Below are 20,891 nucleotides of genomic sequence, written 5' to 3'. Positions count from 1 at the left end.
TGTGAAACACTGCGTACAAATAAGGGAAACGGCAGGAAATGGCAGATAGGATGGATAAGAGGTAAAAAAAGCCCCGCTTGGACAATGGACAAGTTTGCTGATTCATCGCTGCAGTGCCTTCATCAATCAGAGGGCTGTATTCAATTATTGGATGCCATTCCACAATTCTGCATGCATATACCTGACATAAACCCCACTCTCCCCCCGCTCCCCCCAAAAATGTATAACTAGAGCTCTCACGAATTACCTTCTTCTTTTACAGTATTGCTCGAATTGCCCCGCTACCACGTTCTTGCTTTGGATCACAGGCGAAACTGCAACAACTATTTCTTCGAGAAGAACCTTCTCCTCTCCACCGTGAAAGTCTCGTAGTAAGCGTCTTTCTTCCACGCAAGGTAATTTTATCTCCGAGATTGGCCCACACAGCCACTCGGCTCGAGTGCGCTTCAGTAAGACCAAAGAAAATGGGCACGTAAGGCAAAGTCGTAACGAAAGAAGACAACGTTAAAGAACATGAGGGTAAAAAGAAAAAAAAACAAGAATTAGTAAACACCACATGAAAAAACAAAAAAGGATGTTCCTACCAAAACATATCGTCTGGCATGAGGACGAAAAATATTAATGTTAATGATACAAATATTTGGCAAACATGCTAAACTACGTCATCCTGAATACTCTAATTTCATTAAGCACACGATGCACTCTTCTTCTTTCTTATCGGGATTAGTTGACACGCCTACTGAAACTTCTTCTCAAACATAGTTTTTTGCGTGCACGTTTCTAACTTCTCGCGCGTGCGTCATAAACTTTTCGGTGAACTGGCTAAAGAAGAGGAGAAAGAAGATCAATCAAACTCTGACGTGGTCATGACAATATCAACCATAATACAGGATCAACTGCATCGTTTCGCAAAACTAGATGCAAAAAACGTTCGAAGGAAAGGCCTGCACGTACGCAAGCCGTCAATGATACGAGAAAAGCTCTAGAACGACATGAAACTATCACCGAAAACGAGATTTCGACTTGAGCAACGCCACCTGTCATAATTTTCCTCCAGGTGGCGCTGACCTGAACCGCGGCAGAAGAGGAGGGAGACGAGGAACGGAGAAGAAGACGAAGCCAGAGGGTATAAAAGCGCGCCGAAATCGAACGTTCTGGCATCAGCTGTCCGGGAGCCGCGGCCGGGACCCACCGGAGGCCACGTCGGCAAGTACACGTTTCGCCACGTTAGGCCTAGTCCATCGCCTTTGCTACACGTTGTTCCATTGCGATTCCCCTTTACCACCGATGTACCTCTGCTGTAGCGACTACATTCCTTGCTGAGAGATCCGCTGCTTCTCTGGGACCCCGGGTGCAGCCGTGGACGACGCCCGTGGGGGAATGGACGGTCCTCGAGGAACCTGACTGGAGCGTTGAGGGGGTGGCCCCGAAGACGAGCCTAGCTGTGGCTGTACGTGGGCTCCGCTCGTCCGCTCCTGATGACCTGGCATCTCGTTTTCCAAGGGCGCTGCAACACAAAAAAGCCGCAGCCGTTCAGCCGACCAGTTCGGCAGTTACTCTGCCACAGCAGAGACCATGCCTGCCGCTTCGTGGCGCGATCCGCGAGCCAGGATTTCTCCCCGGTCTTCCTACGGCAGCCCCGACTCGCAAGGGCCCAGCGAAGCACGGGGTCCGTCTACCACAGCCGTGAGCAACCTGCTTGACGATCCTGGATCGCTGCGAGGTCTCATCTGGAACCTGACAGGGGCGTGGAAGGGGGAGGCCCCGAAGGCGAGCCTAGCAGTGGCTTCACAATAGCTCCGCTCGTCCGCTTCTGTTTCAAGGCAGCATTCCAAGGGCGCTGCAACACAAAAGAGCCGCAGCAGTTGAGCCGACTTGTCCGGCTGTTACCTGCCCAAAGCAAAGACTGCTCCGTGGTGCCAGGTTGTGGCCTGGACGCCGTTGGAGAGCGAGAAGGGATTCTCGGCATGCCGCGACTGTGGTGGACTGACGAATTGGCCCTATCTATGGTCGTGAGCTCAAGGACTCTGACACTGTGCGCGTGGCTCCGAGAAGTCTGGACAGTTATTGTTTTCTATGTGTGTTTACCCCTGTTTTTTTGCGACCATTTTGCAGCACATCATGACAGACACGCCTTGATGGCCCCCTAGAAAGCTGCAAGTCTCATCTGGAAGCTCTCAGGGGCGTGGAAGGGGGAGGCCCCGAAGACGAGCCTAGCAGTGGCTTCACAATAGCTCTGCTCGTCCGCTTCTGTTTCAAGGCCGCATTCCAAGGGCGCTGCAACACAAAAGAGCCGCAGCCGTTGAGCCGACCAGTTTGGCTGTTACCTGCCCAAAGCAAAGACGGACCTGTGGCGCTGTCTCCAGCGCTGTCGGGTGGCTGTACGGGGGTTCTCAAGACGTGCCTGCTCTTCATCTGACTAATGAAAAACCGTGTGCGTCACAACCGTGTGGACGACTGCGTCCTCTCCAGGGTCCTGACCGCGCCCCCGGACAGCTGAAATAAATTTACGAAAATCTAAAATTGTTTTGCTCTGCGTCACTTGGCTGTGCTGCTTGCGCACGACCAGCCTTTAAAAGCGAAGCTTCAGGGGCATGGGCAAGCTGCATCGGGTCATTCGGGTCTTCAATCTCCGGTGCAGTTTCACTTTCCTTCATTGGTTCGAGACGACCATTAGCGCTGTGTTCATAACACCGGCATTCAGTGCATTGTATCGGACGAGGAGCTTGCGCTTGGATAGACAGTTGTTCATTTTTAGTGGGCCGGAGGTGAGTAGTGGGGCTTGGCCAATTTCTGCGGCCAATTTCTAACAGTCTTATTTAATCGTAAGACGTCATTGAATCATTCGTGTTGCCGACACCGACGGTCACTATACCCATTTGATGAGGCATATAAAGCACCAGCGCTCTGTCGGGTTACAGTCGGTAGGAACCGCTAAACGGCTGAGTTTCGTATTCATGACTAGTGGCTGGCTAACAGTCTTATTTAATCGTAAGACGTCATTGAATCATTCGTGTTGTCGACTCCGATGGTCACTATACCCATTTGATGAGGCATATAAAGCACCAGCGCTCTGTCGGGTTACAGTCGGTAGGAACCGCTAAACGGCCGAGTTTCGTATTCATGACTATTGGCTGGCCATTGCATCGATGTTGCTCAGTTGCTAAGAATCGGGATCTTCGACCTTTACGCGGAAGTTTCTCTGAGAAACATAATTGTGCGTTCTGGAATGCATCAAGCGGCGGCGTACTATTAACGTGCCGAGCTTTCCTCGTGAAAAACAAAGCAGAAATTTCAAACGCTCGCGCTAGATCCATGCCTACGAGCGGGTGCGAGCAAAGACGACGAAGAAGTCAAGAGACGCCGCACGGTTGCATTTTTCTGCCGGTCTTCGATCATGTCCTCTCGCGCCGACGACAGAGGTGCTAATCAGGTGCCATCGCCGACGCTTTCTGGAGATACGAGTAAGGACCTGCCTTCCCCGTCGTCCGAGTTGTCGGTGAGGAAAAAGCAGCGGCGGTCAAAGCTCGGCACACCCTCCAGATCTAAGAGGCCTCACCGCCAAAACAGGCAGTCTTCGCGAGGAGCACTCAGAAAAGTGGCCGGCGTCCAGGACAACGCTCAAAGTGGTATTACGCAAGAGCCTTCCCATGTAAGTTCTAAAGCCATTGTATAATGGAGCATTCCACATGCGACACCCAAGGAGGTTAAACAAAAAATTGCTGGAGTGGCGACTATTGCGCAAGAGTGAAGCCGTACCCACCACAAGATGGCGGCGGCGCCCGCCATCTTAGTAGGGGCACGATGAACCATCGGCGTTTGGCGACCGAAAGCCAGCGTTTTCCTCGCACGCTAGCCGAGTTTAATATGGCAACTTTTAGGGCTCAGATACTGCTCCAAGTGTGTCGTTGCGTTACTAGTTTTCGCAAATAAGCCTCAAAGTCATGGCAAATTTTATTGTAGATCAATCGCCAATATTCCTCTGGACGGGTTACTTTTGTCGGCAACAACGATCTTTTATTTCATAATTAACGTAGTATTTACACTAACAGATCAAAGCCATTTGATCTCTGAGTGGGCACCACCAGAAAAGAGCATGTTTCCGAGCTCTTTGGTGGGCAAAAGCTGGCTTCACTTTTGCTGGCAAGGCGTTGCGAGAGCTTCCACTCCAGAATTTTTTCTAAACCTCCTTGGCGACACCACCGCCAGAACGCAGAGTAAAGCGATGACTACACGCCAAGGAGGTTAAAAAAAATTGCTGGAGCGGCGATTATTGCGCAAGAGTGAAGCCGTGCCCACCAAAAGATGGCGGCTGCGGCCGCCATCTTAGTAGGGGCACGATAAAACATCGGCGTTTGGCGAAGGAAAGCGAGCGTTTTCCACGCACGCCAGACGAGTTTCTTATAGCAAATTTTACGGATCAGATACTGCTCCAAGCGCGTCTTTGTGTTACTAGTTTTCGTCAGTAAGCCTCAAAGTCATGGCAAATTTTATTGAAGATCAATCGCCAATACTCCACTCGACGAGTTACTTTTGTCGGCAACAACTGTCTCTTATTTTATAATTAACGTAGTATTTATACTAACAGATCAAAGCCATTTGATCTCTTAGTAGGCACCACTAGAAAAGAGCATGTTTCCGAGCTCTTTGGTGGGCAAAAGCTGGCTTCACTTGTTCTGGCAAGGCGTTGCGAGAGCTTCCACTCCAGAATTTTTTTAACCTCCTTGCTACACGCTAACAAGTAACGCTAATGCTAACGAGACGCACGCGTCTCCTTAGATTCGTCTGGAGCAACTAGAGCGCGCCTCGCTGTTCTTGAGACGCACGCAGCAGACCAGCTTTTGACAGCAATAGATGGAGGACGCGAGCGCGCGTCTCATTGTCTCCGTACACCTGCAGCGGCCAATGCCGGCGAGCGTCTGGGCGTTTGAGAGCTACGTTTTACACACTGTAGTCAGTGCATGATTGAGATCAAGGAGGAACTTTTTTTTAATCCTCCTTGGTTGAGAGAGATATGGTGGTAATTTCGGCGTTCTTATGTGACGAAAATCTTCAGCCTTGAGCTTCAGGAAGCTGCGTACAATACAGGGCGTCCCAACTAAAACACAGCACGATTTAAAGAAGAGGAACGGCGTTACGCAAAGAAAACCTAGTTTATATTACACTGTGGCAGCCACTACTGTTTCTTTCGTTAATGAGATCTGATTAAAAAATGCGAAGCATTTCTTAGCGAACATTTGGTACTTTGAGCGTTTCTATCTACGTATCTATCCATCCATCTAGCCGCCTACGTCTGGGGGCTCTCACGATCACCTCCTTAGCTTGGTGTAGACTAAAATTGGCATGGGAGGGTAAAAGGATTTGGCGAATATGACTGTCGGGTCATGACATGAATAACGTGAACATTCTGTCGCGTACGTCGTCAAACCCTTTCCTCCAGACACGTGTGGCACACACCCGTTTACCATGGGCCGCGGCGCATGGATATGCGCCACAGGTGATTCACAGTTTATATTTACCCAGGAACGGTGAGAGTAGATATTAAATGCGAGAGCGATAAGAAAAATTGTCATCGGCAGCGTTGACGCGACGAATGGAAAAAGTGAAAATTAAGATCCCAGCAGGAATCGAACCCAAGCATTCTGCGTGGCAATCAGGTTTTCTACCACAGAGCCACGCAAGGTCTGTAAACTGGTTTCGAAAAACAGTCTATGCAGGCGTAATATCGGTTCAACGTCAATTGTGGTTGTGGTGCTTGCTATCTAATTTTACAAGAAAGCAATAAACACTACATGATACTCCTACGATCTGTATACTCGTACGATACAGGCGTCATATCAGATTAACGTCTGTGGTTCCAGTGTTGGCTCCGCTTTTACAGCAGTCTAATAAACATCACATTTGTATTCCTATGATTCAGCAAGCTATATTGAAGCATTGCTCGACCCCAGAGGAATACATTAACGAAAGTTACGTATGATATTCACATCACTGCACCATAAAGTCCGACATGGCGCAGTGTCCTTTTCATTTCTTGCGAGGCTCAGCGATGGCCTCATGCTGACCGAGGACGATGCCAGATTGATTGATAGCCGATTGGTAGACTAGGCTACGTAGGTCACATACGTCCAGTTAGTCTACGAATACGACAAGCGCCATCCACTGATGTTGGTCTACGTAGCACTATCCAGGCCTACCAGCCTCGACAGCCTATACTTCACAAACGCGAAGGGTGACTTCAGATTCCGACATGTCGCCGGTTCTATCGACAGACAATTTGTCGACGAAATGACCGAGGCATCCACGATTTCCAATAGCTGTACTGTACCTCATACTCCACTACACATGGACCCCTCGTCACCGCGATCCCGACCTGATACGATAACAAGTCATGACCAGCTGCTGGTGCTCCCTGATCGCGGAGATGATGACCTTGTTCAAGAACTGTCACGAGCTTCTTCCACACATGCACGCGGGTTCGTGAAACGTGTGTGCGTTCTCCATCACAAGGGACAAGTATAAGCACTACATATCAGCCTACCGCTACTGGTGTTGGTATAATACCGACGTTGCCGTGGCAGCGTTATCCAACTATAAACAACTGTTTATATAACACATATGTGGCTCTTCAACATATATGTATGCGTATAAAATTTATACAAATTTTTAGCGTCATTTTGTAACGTTTCGCTCAGTGAAAAAAAAAAAAAGAATTACGCCACAGTCACCTTCCCGCCACATGCTTCGTATAACATCGACTCCCATGGTACGTGGGATCTACCGAATTTTTTTAGTCATAATTATATTTGTAACTCGTGAAGTACTCACCTAATTATGAAAATGCCAATGAGGCATGTGTAGGCACGTTCAAGTGACATCTAACTGCACTATTTTCAACACTGTACTAACTGCGCGCTCATTTAGTTCTGGTTGATAAAGAAATCCCACGAAATCTGAGAAGTAACGCGTGACTGGACTGCTGCGTGCATCAGCAAGTTGCGCCCTCAAATAGGCCCACTGTGAGGTGGCCGGTATAAAGGAAAAAATATGGATCGCCCTTTTTGCCGTTCCCCGGACGAAGAAACGTGCCGCTTTGGTCTTACAAAGTCAGGCCTTAATTAGAACAGCGCTCCTGCCACGTTATCCATAAGAGTCGGCCTTGGCAACTGGATAATGATAGTACAGTCGAGTGGAATGAATCGCTGCAAGAATGCGACGCATGCTGGCGCCCGGCCTGTAACCTTGCCAAAGTGCAAAACGCTGTCTCTGGCAACGGACAACAGGGAAAGCGGTTGCTTGCAGCATATAAGCTTATTTGAGGCCGCTGTTTCTTTTGCGGTTGGGAGCGTAGTCGCGTGCTATTCATATTTTGCGGGCTGTCTTTATCAGCCGGAAAAATTGAGCACGCAATTAGTACGTTCTTGAAAATAGCGTAGTTAGATGTCATTTGAACATTCCTACATATGCCTCATTGACATTTTAATGATGACATGATCACTTGTCGAGTTATCAATACAATGAATACTAATTATTAAATCTTATTAACAAAAAAATTAGTGCTCTCTACTTCAGTCTACTGGGAACAATGTGTACTAGGCTTGCTTCGCCTAACGCCGTTCCTCTTTTTCTAAAATGATGCTGCGTGATAGTTGGGACGCCCTGTATAAGGTCAACATGTGTGAATTAACGTGACTCCTCAATAAACTGCAAAACAGATTTCGTCGATAATTACCTTCGTTGTGAAAATTTATGTCCTCAGTGGTAACGTCCTGAAAGCAGCTTTACATCGTGCCCGGCCAACTATCTACCTTATTCATTGATGGGCTCGCCCAAGAAAACGTTATTGTGCACCTTACTCATCGCTGCGGACAATGCTTCATCATCGTGTTATCGACGTGACTGAAAAGTCATTATAACACCTGTGCCGTTGTCTCACTAGAAATGCTGCAGTTTTCGCGTTTCTTGATAAGCGTTATGAAACCGTCAGCTTATGAGTCCAACTGAGCTTACAGAGAGGGCAGAAAAATGAAGACATGCGCGTTTTCTTGTTCTCGTGCTGTTGCGCTGGTAAGGCTACACTAAGCCCGACACCTATACGGGTGCGCTACTATGCATTCGGTAGACGGAAAATTAGACCGTTTTCGTGCACAGTTAACGTATGTGCAGTAATACTGAACGGATAGTTCATGCATAACCAGATAGCCAGTGTAACGGACGCACTCGTTGGGGAATTCTACGAAGAGTATAACTGCCGCGCTGGCGAACGCATACGCAAGCGCTAGCATTCTAGCGCGGTCATGGTCTAACGTTGCAACACCAAATGTCACTATTGTTTTCAATAGTGTGCATGCGTTAGCGTGTGTCGCGAAGGTCATAGTAGGAACGTGAATCGGTCAAAGTATATTAGTGTATCAGCCCAAACACTCAATACTTCATCCGCATATATAACTTCTTGGTTGTACAAGTGAATGCTTCACTCACGCCCGCGTTGTACGTTACTGACGCCATGCTTTATGAGATATGTTGGACTATTATTTCACAGCTTGAACTTGACCGTGTGAGTGAGGCTATTGCATGCGTGATGATTATAGTCTGTCAGAAATCGCCTCGCATAAAACCAGTATGAGCCGAGTTGTGATGCGATGCATTATAAAATGGCACACTCTAAGAAAAAAGAGTCCTTCGACTCCTTTAGGAGAGTACTAACTTGCCACGTATAAGACTCTTTAAAGAGGCACGTTACCACTTTTTGGAGATCATCGTACTCTCTTCGGAGAGTCGTGTGAACCACAAAAGAGTTAACGTGTCTCTCTAAAGAGAGTATATACGTGGTAAGTCAGGACTCTCCGAAAGGAGTCACGCATATTTTTTTTTTCTTAGAGTGCAGGTGAACGTAAGAATGATTCTTGTACACCAAGCACACTGTCTGTCCTACCTTTCACGGCAGCTCTGTTTTATGCCTGAAAATGACAATTTCGTGACCTTCTATTTTCTCGCACGTAGCATGCGCCGGCGAGAGGAAAGGAGTCTCAGGCCTTGGCATCGGACACAGACTCGACGTCGTGGAATAAGATACGCGGACCCAGGCATTCTCACGAGCGTATCGACGAAAAGCCTCGCAGTTCCAGGACGTCCCGTACCGCGAGGGCTGGTTCGTCTTCAGCCGCCGAACTGCTTTCGTCGCTGTCATCGCTGGACATTCCACCAGGTACTGAAACAGAGTTAACAGCACTGGCCGTTATGAACTGATACTCTAATTTAAGCCTGGCAAACGCAACGCAGTTTATAACGTCGTTTTTTTTCTCAGATGTAGATTGGGCTAACGCACTCTGCTAACGTACTGCTATTGAGACCTGAGTACAAAATGCCACACTTAGTTATCCAAATACTCTAGCCATTGCTAGAAGTGCAGGTTAACAAGTGGTTGGAATTCCCCTCTAAGCGTAACTGTACGTGGGCCTTGTGAGGTTAAAATGCAATTACGCACCACCTTTCCCAAGCCTCACTTTCCTATACGCGGTCATACGTTCGCTGTTTCGTTGTCTTCAGCTCGCATGATCGGAACATTCTTTCCATGGCCGGCACAAGGTGTGTTCTGAGGGCTATTCAAAATAGCGCTTCGCGCATATGCTTATGCGTATAATACCGTAGGAGCGCACTCACCTTGAACCACCATTGCTATCAAAGGCTGCTGTAATGTGCAAATCTAACTGGCCATTAAACTTTGGGTCTTTACGTGCCAAAAACGACGATACGATTAGGAGTCACGCCGCAGCGGCACACACTGGATTAATTTTGACCAGCCGAGGTTATTTAACGTACACCTACATCTATGTACAGTGGTGTTCTTTCAGCCCCATCGAAATGCGACCGCCGTGGTCGGTAATCTAACCAGCCTCCTCGAGGTTAGCAGCACACCACGTTAGCCGTGAGGTTACGACGGCGTGTAACTAATTGGCTTTTCTGTGCGGGCTCCCGTAATGAATGCAACGGAGCTCGTCGATTTTGATATTCCATTTCAGTGGTCATTTAAAAGCGCGCGCGTGACAGTTATTAATCAAGTCATGAATCGCGTGCGCAAGAAGTCGTTCGTGGTTGAAAATGCACAGACTTGTTTGACGATTGATTGATTACCTTACGCCTTTACAACAATATGTGAAAGCATCGGTCGTTGTCACTTTAGAAGTTTCCACTGTTAACGTTGTCGGTAACACACGTGTTGGTACAGTCCGACAGGGAACTACGTGTAGGCTCCAAGGAACGACCAGCTTCTCTCCTGTAAATGTATCGTTCTAGACATGACATGAAGCAAACAAAGCATTCCATTGGCATTAATTAGCATTCATTATTGCACATGTTCACACACCTGTACGTGTGTCAAGAATAATGCGCTGACGAGAAATCTATGTTGTCACCCATCACATTGTGTGAACGCACTTATGGCGCAAACATCTTGCCGCGTTTACTATGGACGCCACCATCTATGGCACTGGACATACACCTACGGTCAAGTGCCTCCGGTAATATTGATATATAATGACAGCAGGAGCTGTTCTACGGTAGTTGTCAGCACGTGTAGGCCTTTCATTTCTTTTTGTCAAAAAGCCGCCATGTGCACGCTAACTAAAGCTTCCATTCGCCTTTTCTATTTGAGCATCACTGTAACTGGTTCCAGAGTGCCTTGGGCAACAATATTTGCATGTCACCATTGCACACATGCGCTTTCAATGCACCTTTTACACAAGATGTCCATGTACGTAGCCACCGACATTATACATCTGTAAAGAACAGCTGTCAAGGTTCACAGCCTAGGCCTCAACAACTAGGATTTAACTATCTCGCTAACGACATAACTAGCTGTCGCTGTGCTTCCACGTAATGAACGTTAAACTCTCCCTGTCTACTTTTACGACGTTGTTATTGCAGCTTCGGACACACTTTCGCCCAAAGCAGACCTGCGTGAATCCCCGCACGAACTAGATCGCTGGACGGCGTCCAAATCCTTTACGAAAGGCGAGCAGACGACAGATCCTGCTGGAAAGCTTCTGGAAGAGCCGCAAGCAACAACATCGCCACTGCCCATCTCGACCCCGCAAGGATCGACGTCGCCCGCGCCAATGAAGGCGCACGACGACGACGACGGCGTGACGCCCGAAGCTCTGGAACGCGTCGCGAGGACTTCTCATGGATCTCTGATGCCGACCGCCGCCGCCACCCTGATTTCCACTCCTAAAGTCGCATCCCCAATCATGTCTTCGCCGGGGACCGCCGGGAATGAGAGAGGCACGTCTGCCGTAAACCGCGAGGATTTCACGCCCAGGCGACGCGATGACGCTAAGGACTCGATAAACTCATCCAAGGTGTTAACCGCTGCGAAGGGTGTAGTCGATCCTGTCGGCGGGCGTCGTCTCACCGATGGAACGGTCAACCTAGCATTCGAAGGCGCGCCGACGATCATCTCTGTTACGGCACCGCTTAGCGAGACGGGCGCGCAAGTGTCTGCGACGACCGACCAGCAACCCGAGACGGCGCTGAGGGACATGGCCAATCTACCGACCATGCTGGACAGGCTCCTCAACCCGCTCAGAAAGCGGGCGTACTTCGGATCGGTCACACTCAGGGTATGTGAGGCCTTAGCACGCTTGTTGATGAGCAATTCCTCTACTATCTACAGTGTTATCTTCCCCACCTTAAATCTTTAGAGATGCAATATAGAGGAAGAAGGCCTGTCGCCCAATCCCAAGTCGCCTCTGCCGCTCTTCAAGCCACTCAGTTCCAGGCTGGCACTTTTTTTTCTGCCTTTTCATCCCTCATTCTAATCAATTTTTCCATATGTTTTCTTGCATATGTGCGTTCCTGCGTGTTCTAATCGCAATGTACTAATGGTTCTAAATATCAGTTTTGCATGTGTTTTTTTCTGACAGTCGTGACTCTCGTCATACAGCGCCCTACCTAGGGCCTGTGAAATACTCTAAATGAATAACGATCTATAATTTGTAGTCGCGAAGTTCGCACGACGTGGTACGTGCTTTGTTAAATTAAGATACTAGGTATCTGTTGCACAAGCCAGATGATTTAACCAGCTCCACATCTTCGTCTATAGAAAATCACAAGTTCCGCTTGCACTCCCATCACTACTGCCCATTTACTTCTTCTGAATGTCGCCCCTGTAAATTTTATAGCATATTTCGTACTCGTCGCTACTTGCGCTTTATTTTAACATTCGTGCCATTATGCTTAACTACCATGGCTGCCCCGGTAGTACCGGTTATATTGAAACACCTGAGCAACCGTGGAAAATGGGCTTGCATTAGTCTAAATTGGGCGAGTTGCAACGGGATCACTATCTAACAAGTTTCACAGCAGGACATGACACAAGGCTCGTCTGTCTCTTCTATCCTTGTGTCCTATCCCGCTGCACAGTCTGTTAGAGGTCATTCGTCTGCACTTTCTCGGACTTATCGCTCGCATTCCACGCAAACGTGCGCAGATGCTGTCGCCGCGGTCGACATCGACCCTGACGGCTACGCCCCATAAGAACAGGTCCTGGAGCTTTTCGACCGACGACAAGTGGCCACAGATCGTCGTGGTCACCATCCTCGCCATGGCCACGGTGCTGGTAATGTACTCGCTGTTGCACGGAACGAGCGGAAGCGGCGGCGGTGACACATCCGGCAACAGCCCGAACCTCTGCCAGACCGCCGACTGCATTCGGCATGCCGACTTGTTTGCCCACTGGCTGAACGCCAGCATCGACCCGTGCGAAGACTTCGCCGCGTTCGTCTGCTCCGCGTGGGCTTACGGGGCGCAATACCGCCGCGGCGAATCGACATCGGTGCGCCAGGAAATCGTGCTCGACTTTACCGAGCAACTAGCGGAGACAATCACTGCTGGCATGACGTAAGTACGTGAGGGATCAACGTGAACGTCTCCTAGGCATTGATTCACGCACAGATAATCTGGCCGGTTCATGAAATTTTAAGGGCGTATGTTCCAATTTTAAGGTTAGGTGAAGTTGTATCCGTCAGTTAGAATACTGGAAGTATTGTGATAATGAATTGCGTTATCATTTGCGATGAAGCGCTTCCCAGAACCACTCATATGTGTCAACTTATCGGGCGTCTAGCCAAAAAAAATCTTTTGTCGCAGAAAGGAAATGGCCCTGCGCGAGCACACAGCACATGCGCGGCCACAGTTGTGAATGTCAACTTTCCCCAAGCGCATTCGAGGTGGCCGCCTATCCGATTAGATATTTCGAAAGGGTAGGGCCGAAAGGCTTTCTCAGCCGGTTCCGTAGAAAATTTTGACGATACGTCAGAGCTGCAGAGTATCGCCCGAAAAGCTTTGGGTGGCAAGAATATTTAACGGGGGCATTAGCCACGATTGATGCGAATAATGCGAGGAAGCGTAGTATCATTTCCTTAGCCAACGCTTTCTAATTCAGTGTCAACCAAACAATCGCAAGCAACATTAACCTCTTGTCTCGTGTAAGAGGTTGAGACGGCAGTTGTGAAGAGTCTTTCATGAAAAGAGCTCCCAGCTTTCTTCTTCCAAGTGTTTGAGCGACGTACACCCTGTGACAAAAAATTTTCCGGGGCAACACATTTGCGAAAAAGCTGTGTTCCAGCTCAACCTGGACCCGCCACAGTGGTCTAGTGGTTATGATGCCCGACTGCTGACCCGAAGGTCACGGGACCGAATCCCGGCCGCGGTGGCTGCATTTCGATGGAGGCGAAATGCTAGAGGCCCGTGAACTTAAGATTTAGGTGAACCCTAATGAACACCAGAGTCAATATCCGGAGCCCTCCACTACGGCGTCCCTCATAATCATCATATCGTGGTTTTGAGACGTAAAACCCCAAGAAGTAGGTATTATTATTAGCTCAACCTGGTGGCAGAAGCTTAAACAATTACGCTGGTAATTGTTGTGACCTTGGCATTTATCTATTGTATTAGCAGCTTTGCTAATTAGGAAAACGGAAAGCGATCATTATTTTGGAGCTCGCCGTGTTCGGCTCACTTTCTTGTGAGTACATTACCGTAGTGCCATGGCCACTGGATGTAAATGCACGTTTTAATCCAGCGGCAATGGCAATACTTTGCAAACACAATAGCATTATTTTGAGAGCTTACATTTATTGGGCAAGATTTTCTGATCTGTACCCTCGTATACTTGGACGACTGCGAACGACATTGCACATGCAGGCAGATTCCGGTGGGCAGCAAGCCTCTGGCCATGTTTCGTACTTGCATGGAGGTGACGGCGCACAGCGCACACAGCAAGGAGGTCATTCGCCGATTCCTGGCTGACGAGGGCGTCCCTTGGCCGCGGAGCGCGCACTCCCCATCTCCTGGAGTCGCCGCATCGCCTCTTGAGATATTGATGCGCTTCGCTATCAAGTACGCCTAGTTTCATTATCGTTGCTGACCATACCCATCGCAGTGCCGAAGTCGTACTGTAGACTGCTTCAGAGTAGAACTTAAAACAATGAGAATGACAGAGGACCGATAAAAGAGGGACGCATACAACAGCGCTGACTCACGACAAAGCTTATTCGTCACAACCGCAGAATAATACAGCTGCGCAGACTATAAGAAAAGAAAGAAAGAAAGGAAGAACAAAAACTCACAGGGTCCAGGGCTTAAGCAGTCACCTAAGACGAGTGCAAGGCGAAAGCCATCTTCTTTTTCTTCTCAGTCGATGTATTGATCCTGCCTCGCCACCCTCGGAAAGCTTTCTGCACCTAACGTGGTTTTGCACTGCCTTCAGGATCGGAGGCACCTCATGTGGTTTTGCACTGCCTCCGTGATCGGCCCATATTTCACTAAGCTACGATGTCGTGTGATGACGTCACGATGGGACGGTACGTCACGTGACGTCATAATGATGCCACAAATTTTGACGATCTGTGATGTCATGCATGACGACATATGGTGACGTCATCATGTGATTTTTCGCATCACTCGTGTTGACGCCGCAGACGGGGGACGCCGACGCGAGACGCCGGGCGATTTCAGCGTTTGATGAGGCATCTAAGGCTTTCGCCTTAATAAAAAATGATCAGCAATGATAAAAAATTGGGGCCTTTAAAAGTTGAACGCGATAGCAATATCCTTCGATTACTACGAGTATTTATTCGAATGTGCGCACTAAGGTGTGTGCCTTATGTAATGGGTAGCATGCTTTAAACCAGGAGCAATTATGCGCGAGAAACTTTTTCGAAGTTGCGATGCACCCACTACGTGGTCTTAAGGGAATGCGCGCAGTAATGTGTGTGCCTTTTGTAATGGGTGGCTGTCTTTAAGCCACCAAGTCGTTAGGATATTGACATGGTGTGACGCCCGATGGCAATGTATGCTTGTACCACGCAATATTACTGCGATATTACATCTCGTACTGTGACACCCGTATACAGGACGCGTATTTTTGGGAAGCATGAAAGTTACTTTCCGTGCAGCTCCAAGCAGAGGCGTGGCTGTGAGGTAGAACACCTGCTTCCCACGTAGACGGCCTGGGTTCGATTCTCACTTGGACCCAACATTTTTATTATTTTATTTGCAGCTTTTTCGATTTTTTGGTCACGAACAAGATGATGACTTTTCGCTCACAACCAACGGCGCCGACGCCGACACCAACGGCGGAATTTCTGCGATACGAGCTCCTTAACGCTATCGCGTTAAAATAGCCAGCCTCTCAAGATCATCGCTGTGTACCATGCGCATCGCGCGCACAAGCGTCCGAAAGGTCCTCTTGCGTTTTGCGCTGTTTTAATTTCTGGTATGTCGTACCAACTCGGCCAAATTTGGCTGCGTCAGAGCAAGAATGCCCTGGGTTCGATTCGTGAACGAATTTTCATTTACGAATACTCTAACGTAAAAATTGTCATGCGCATCAAGGAAACACAGATAGTCAAAGTTGATTCAGGGCTCTCCACTGCAGTGTGCGTCCCAGGGGTATTTCTTTGGATTGTTGAATGCAATCAATCAATCAATCAATCAATCAATCAATCAATCAATCAATCAATCAATCAATCAATCAATCAATCAATCAATCAATCAATCAATCAATCAATCAATCAATCCATTTGATTTCCTGACGTTCAATATATTTCATGAAGTGGGCTTTGAGGTCGACGTTTCCCAATAAGGGAAGCGGCACATGAAACTACCGCAGTAGCATCCATGCCGCAGCTTCCATGCCACGGCGAGAACTTGAACGACAAATATATAATAAACGTTATGAAGACGTTAATAGAACTGCCAGCGCACACATGCATATCAGACAACGCAATTACGACATCCTGCTTGCAAAACGATATCAACCGCTGTTAGAGTGGTGGTCGTGGTGTTACTTGGCTTAAAAGTGAAATAAAATTTATAGGCTACGGCAGACAGCAACGGAAAGCACATGCTCGCTCTTTCAGCAGTGAATTTTATAGCAGTGCTTGCTTTATAACTGTCGGATGACAAAGGAGCTCGCTCAATAAATGCGTATAGGCATTGCCAAGTGAAGGTTCCGGTGCACACAAGGGCGGCAGCAACTTTTCTCCAGCAGTGGCAGATTAATCGTACATCTTCCCATGCATGCAAGCAGGTGGCAGCTACCCCTTTGGTTCAACGTGCTCGTGTTGCCCAAATTCGCGGGGAACCAGCGAGCGGTGTTGATTGCGGATAGCCCGAAGATACGCGGCTGGGCGTCCATCCACAAGGAGCTCGAGGCGACCAATTCCACATTCGAGTACTGGAGTTATCACTACGAGGCATTGTCACCGCAAGGCTCCGAACAAATACGGCAGCAGCCTTCCCAATCGGAATGCGAAGAGGTAAATTAGTATCCCTTATCAGGCTGAAATTATGGTCAGTTGTGATGGGCTATTGTGATGAGTTATATCGGTGGGCTTTTGTGGCGAGTAATAGTAAAGGGCAAGTGTGCTTCGCTTCAGTAAGACAGGCGAGTGTATGTCTGACACAACTTTAATGAAAACGAATAGATCATGAGGCCAAGGAAGGTATAGGAGATGTTAATTGTACCGCTTTAACTGTGTCGTGGTAAGTATGTTATAAATGTGAAGAAAGTAAAGTGGACGACAAGACAATTTGCCGCCGGCAGGGACCGAACCTGCAACCTTCGAATAACGCGCCCGATGTTCTACCAGTTGGGCGACACTTCCAGGTATAAGTGCATTGATATACCCAATAAAGTGGACTGGAGGACGACCGTCACCGTAGCTCGATTGGTAGAACATCAGGCGCGTTATCGGAAGGTTCCAGGTTCGATCCCTGCCGGCGGCAAGTTCTATTTTCATCGACTTTACTTTCTTCACATTTATATCATAATTACTACAACACAGTTAAAGCGGTACAATTAACATCTCCTATACCTTCCTTGGCCTCATGATCTATTGGTTTTCATTAAGGCTTCGTCAAACACTGTGACGAACGCTTCAAAATGTCCTTCTTTCGTTCATTCAAAGCGAGTGTATGTGCCCTATAGTGTTGCGGACAGAAAAAAGATAAGGCCATCCTCGACTCTCGCTGGGAAACTACAACATGGAGTTTCCCTGCGTGCCACGGTGCAAATGTACTATTTGTTTCTCACACTTAAGGAAACAACAGTTTGCACGTTTGATCACCGCCGCACCTAATTTTTTTTCTCGGTATCTTTCCAAGGTGAACCGTATAGAGGGGGCCGTGTACCACGATCTCCTGGACAATCGCCAAGGCGAGGTCAAGCAGAGTGCCATGTTCCCTCTAGAGAGGATCGACAACTATACGACGGGCGTCTTGTCGTCGAGCGAGTGGCTGGAGAGTCTCAACAACCAGGCGTTGGCCACTGGCCAGCCCAGGTTCACGACACGGGACCCCGTTGTTCTCAGAGACACTGGGCTGCTCACAGCTCTCCGCCGGATATGGACGACCCACAGCGAAGCGATGCTGCTGGAGGCGCTCGCGTGGCTGCTCGCGCAGATACTGGGGCCCATCGCAGATGCAGGGCTGCTTAGGTTCAGGTGAGTTATTCTGCGTTCCTTATTACTGTAATATGATGGAATGCGTGGCTGCTACCTTTCTTGATCATACGAATATGATGCGAAAGAAAATGGTGAAACACACCCAAGGAACAAAAACGGGAGGGCTAAACGATACTCATCTATATTCCATAGTAAATTATACTCCTTCACACAACAGTATCATGATGAAATGCTCGATGAGGATCGTTAGTAATGATATTTAAGCAAGATGGTAAGTTCGGTGAGTTGGTTAGAGTTCATTTTGATGAAACAGTGAGTTACTACACGAAGGTAGAGAAAAGGAGTGCGCAGGACGATGTTTAATTATCGGTGTGCGCTTGAAACAGGAAAGCTTCGGTGCAACCTATTCACAAAAATTGTCGAAGTCAATAATCTGTCATTCATCTCACAGTACGCGCACATTATTTGACTTCCACAACAGCCATGGTTTAGCGAAGCGTGACATGCCATCCGCTTACACTTTTGTCGTTTCCTCTCAAACCATGTGAAGACGTTCTATCCCTCCACGCGTGAGAAGTTCGAGCTGTACACTTGACGGCGCGGAGCGTGACACTAGGATGCCCAATCAAGATCTACGTTCAGGGGAATTTGGAGGCTTGAAGGGACGAAAAAGTCTTTAAGTAAGCAATCTTTCATGGAGCCAACGTTTGATCAAGGGGACTTGCCTTTAAGGTCCCAAAAGAGGAGCACCCTTGTCGAAACGTGAACTTCAGCGACGTTCAGCTTTTCATTACTCTTGGGTGGGAAACATCACACAAGAGAAAGATGCTGTGTAATCCCACATCTCTTCGCTTTTCTCGGGTGGAAATAGACAGCCTTGCCTTCCCTCTTTTCTCCCTTCTCTAGATACGGCAACCTCGCCACACCCAACGTCAGGCGCGTTCAGTTCTGCGCCAGCGAGGTTGAAGATATCTACCGGTTTTTGGTGATAGCCCTCGCGACGGCCGTCAATTTTCGCGAGGGTCTGCGCCTGAACATAAGCTCCCGGCTCGCCATTGTCCAGCGGACGGCAGCAGCGCTGGTCGGAGCGCTGCCGTGGCTCGACAACGCCACCAAGACGGCCGCTGGCAACAAGATCTCGCGCGCCAGGACGCTGCTATGGCCGGCCGATGATGTCCTCAGAGAGGACACGCTCTCCATCATTTACTCCGGCTTTCCCGAGGACGTGCAATCCACGGGCGAGACGTTCGCCGATATGTGGCTTGAGTCCAGACAGGCGCTGTCCTACCTGGAGACGGACCGGGACTACGAAGACACGGCGGCCGACATGCCGGCGAACACTCGCCTGCCCCTGGCCGAGTACGACTACGTGCGCAACACCGTCCGAGTCTCGGTCCAGGCGCTGTCCGCGCCGCTGTACTACACGCAAGGCACCAACGCCATGTTCTACGGTGGCCTGGGTTTCACTTATGCTCGCGAGCTCGTCAAGAGCTTGGACGAAGAGGGCGTGTCGTTCGACGCGGACGGCAACGTGGGTCGCGATTGGTCCTCGGATGTCTGGAAGATCACCATGGTTGAACGGACGTTCTGTCTAGCGGCGCAGAGTGGCAGCACAAAAAAGGGCGTCCCGAAGACCGAGCGTTAGTATGCAATGACCTGCGTTTCCTCCTATACAGCGTCTCTAAAAATTTTGATTATTTGCCTACTCTTTCGAAAAGGCTCAATGGCCTCGCCCCGTAATAATACTAACAGGCATTTAGGGTTGTGAGCGGACTTTTAAACATTCTTACAACACAAAGATTACATGCCACCTCAGTGGGGCAAGGCATAGAGTTTCCTAAAATTAACTAGAGGGGACTCTGGCGCTGCCATCGTTCAGACACCATGGGAATGATGGGTAGTACACATATTTGCCTAGTCTTCGTACTTGCGGACTTCGAACGCCCTTGTGGCTTTGTTTATTGCTGTGTTTTGGTTTTCTTTCGGATAACAGAATGGATCGTTGTGAACTTCGTGACCAGATTTCAATTGGTGAGCCTAAACAGGTTAAAGTGGTGAAGTGTAACTGCTGACTCTTGCTCAACTTTGTTTTGCGACAAGGCGGATACAGCCAACGCGGAGCCAAACGGAGCCGAAAGAACGAAGACTAGGCAAATATGTGTACTACCCATCATAACCATGCTGGCTGAAGCGTCATGCGTTGCAGCTCCCATAGACATTAGCGCCAGAGTTCCCTCTAGTAAATATTGTAGGAAACTCTATGGGGCAAGGGACAAATAGTCTGGTGCGTCCTCTTTTCGCCCGATCACACTGGTATGGTTCACTCTTGAGAGCGGAACTTATTTGGTTATGTAAATGTGAGCGCTTCAAATGCTTGCCACGCGCACGTAATCTTCGTTGTGTGCGAGTAGAGACTACCATGCATTTTACCGCTATGGAAGTACATAGAGGAAAGCCCATATTGAAATGGTAGGGGAATAACACCATGTATTTACATACAAAGTATGCGCTATTTTAAAATGAAAACAAAGAAGCGCCTCTACAATTACAATCAGCTGAATAACTACAACCAGCAACTACCCAGCAACCGAAATGCAACAGCGCTGCAGCGGCTAAAGCATAACGACGTTACCGAAGATGATCTAAATGTACGTGTCTTTCAGACGCTAGCGGCAGGCGGTGCCACGGTGTGTCCTCGCCTAGATATATGCTACTTTTAGGTAGCAGATTTGCGCATCTGTCTTCCAAACGCCGCTAGCAACCATGCGTTGTGGAGAAGCTGACGCTCGGGCCAAGTTTTGTATTTCTCGATGGCGCCGCTGCAGCGAACTGGATTGACACTAGTCATTCACAGTAATGTTAATCACCGGTCTTCGACACGCCAAACATGTCGATCGGTGAAGTGAACCGGTAGGCATGTCG

This window comes from Rhipicephalus sanguineus, chromosome 2 (assembly GCF_013339695.2).
Source record: "Rhipicephalus sanguineus isolate Rsan-2018 chromosome 2, BIME_Rsan_1.4, whole genome shotgun sequence".
In the NCBI taxonomy this organism is placed as follows: Eukaryota; Metazoa; Arthropoda; class Arachnida; order Ixodida; family Ixodidae; genus Rhipicephalus; species Rhipicephalus sanguineus.
The sequence above is the reverse complement of the archived record's forward strand: the minus strand, read 5'-3'. Positions refer to the sequence as shown.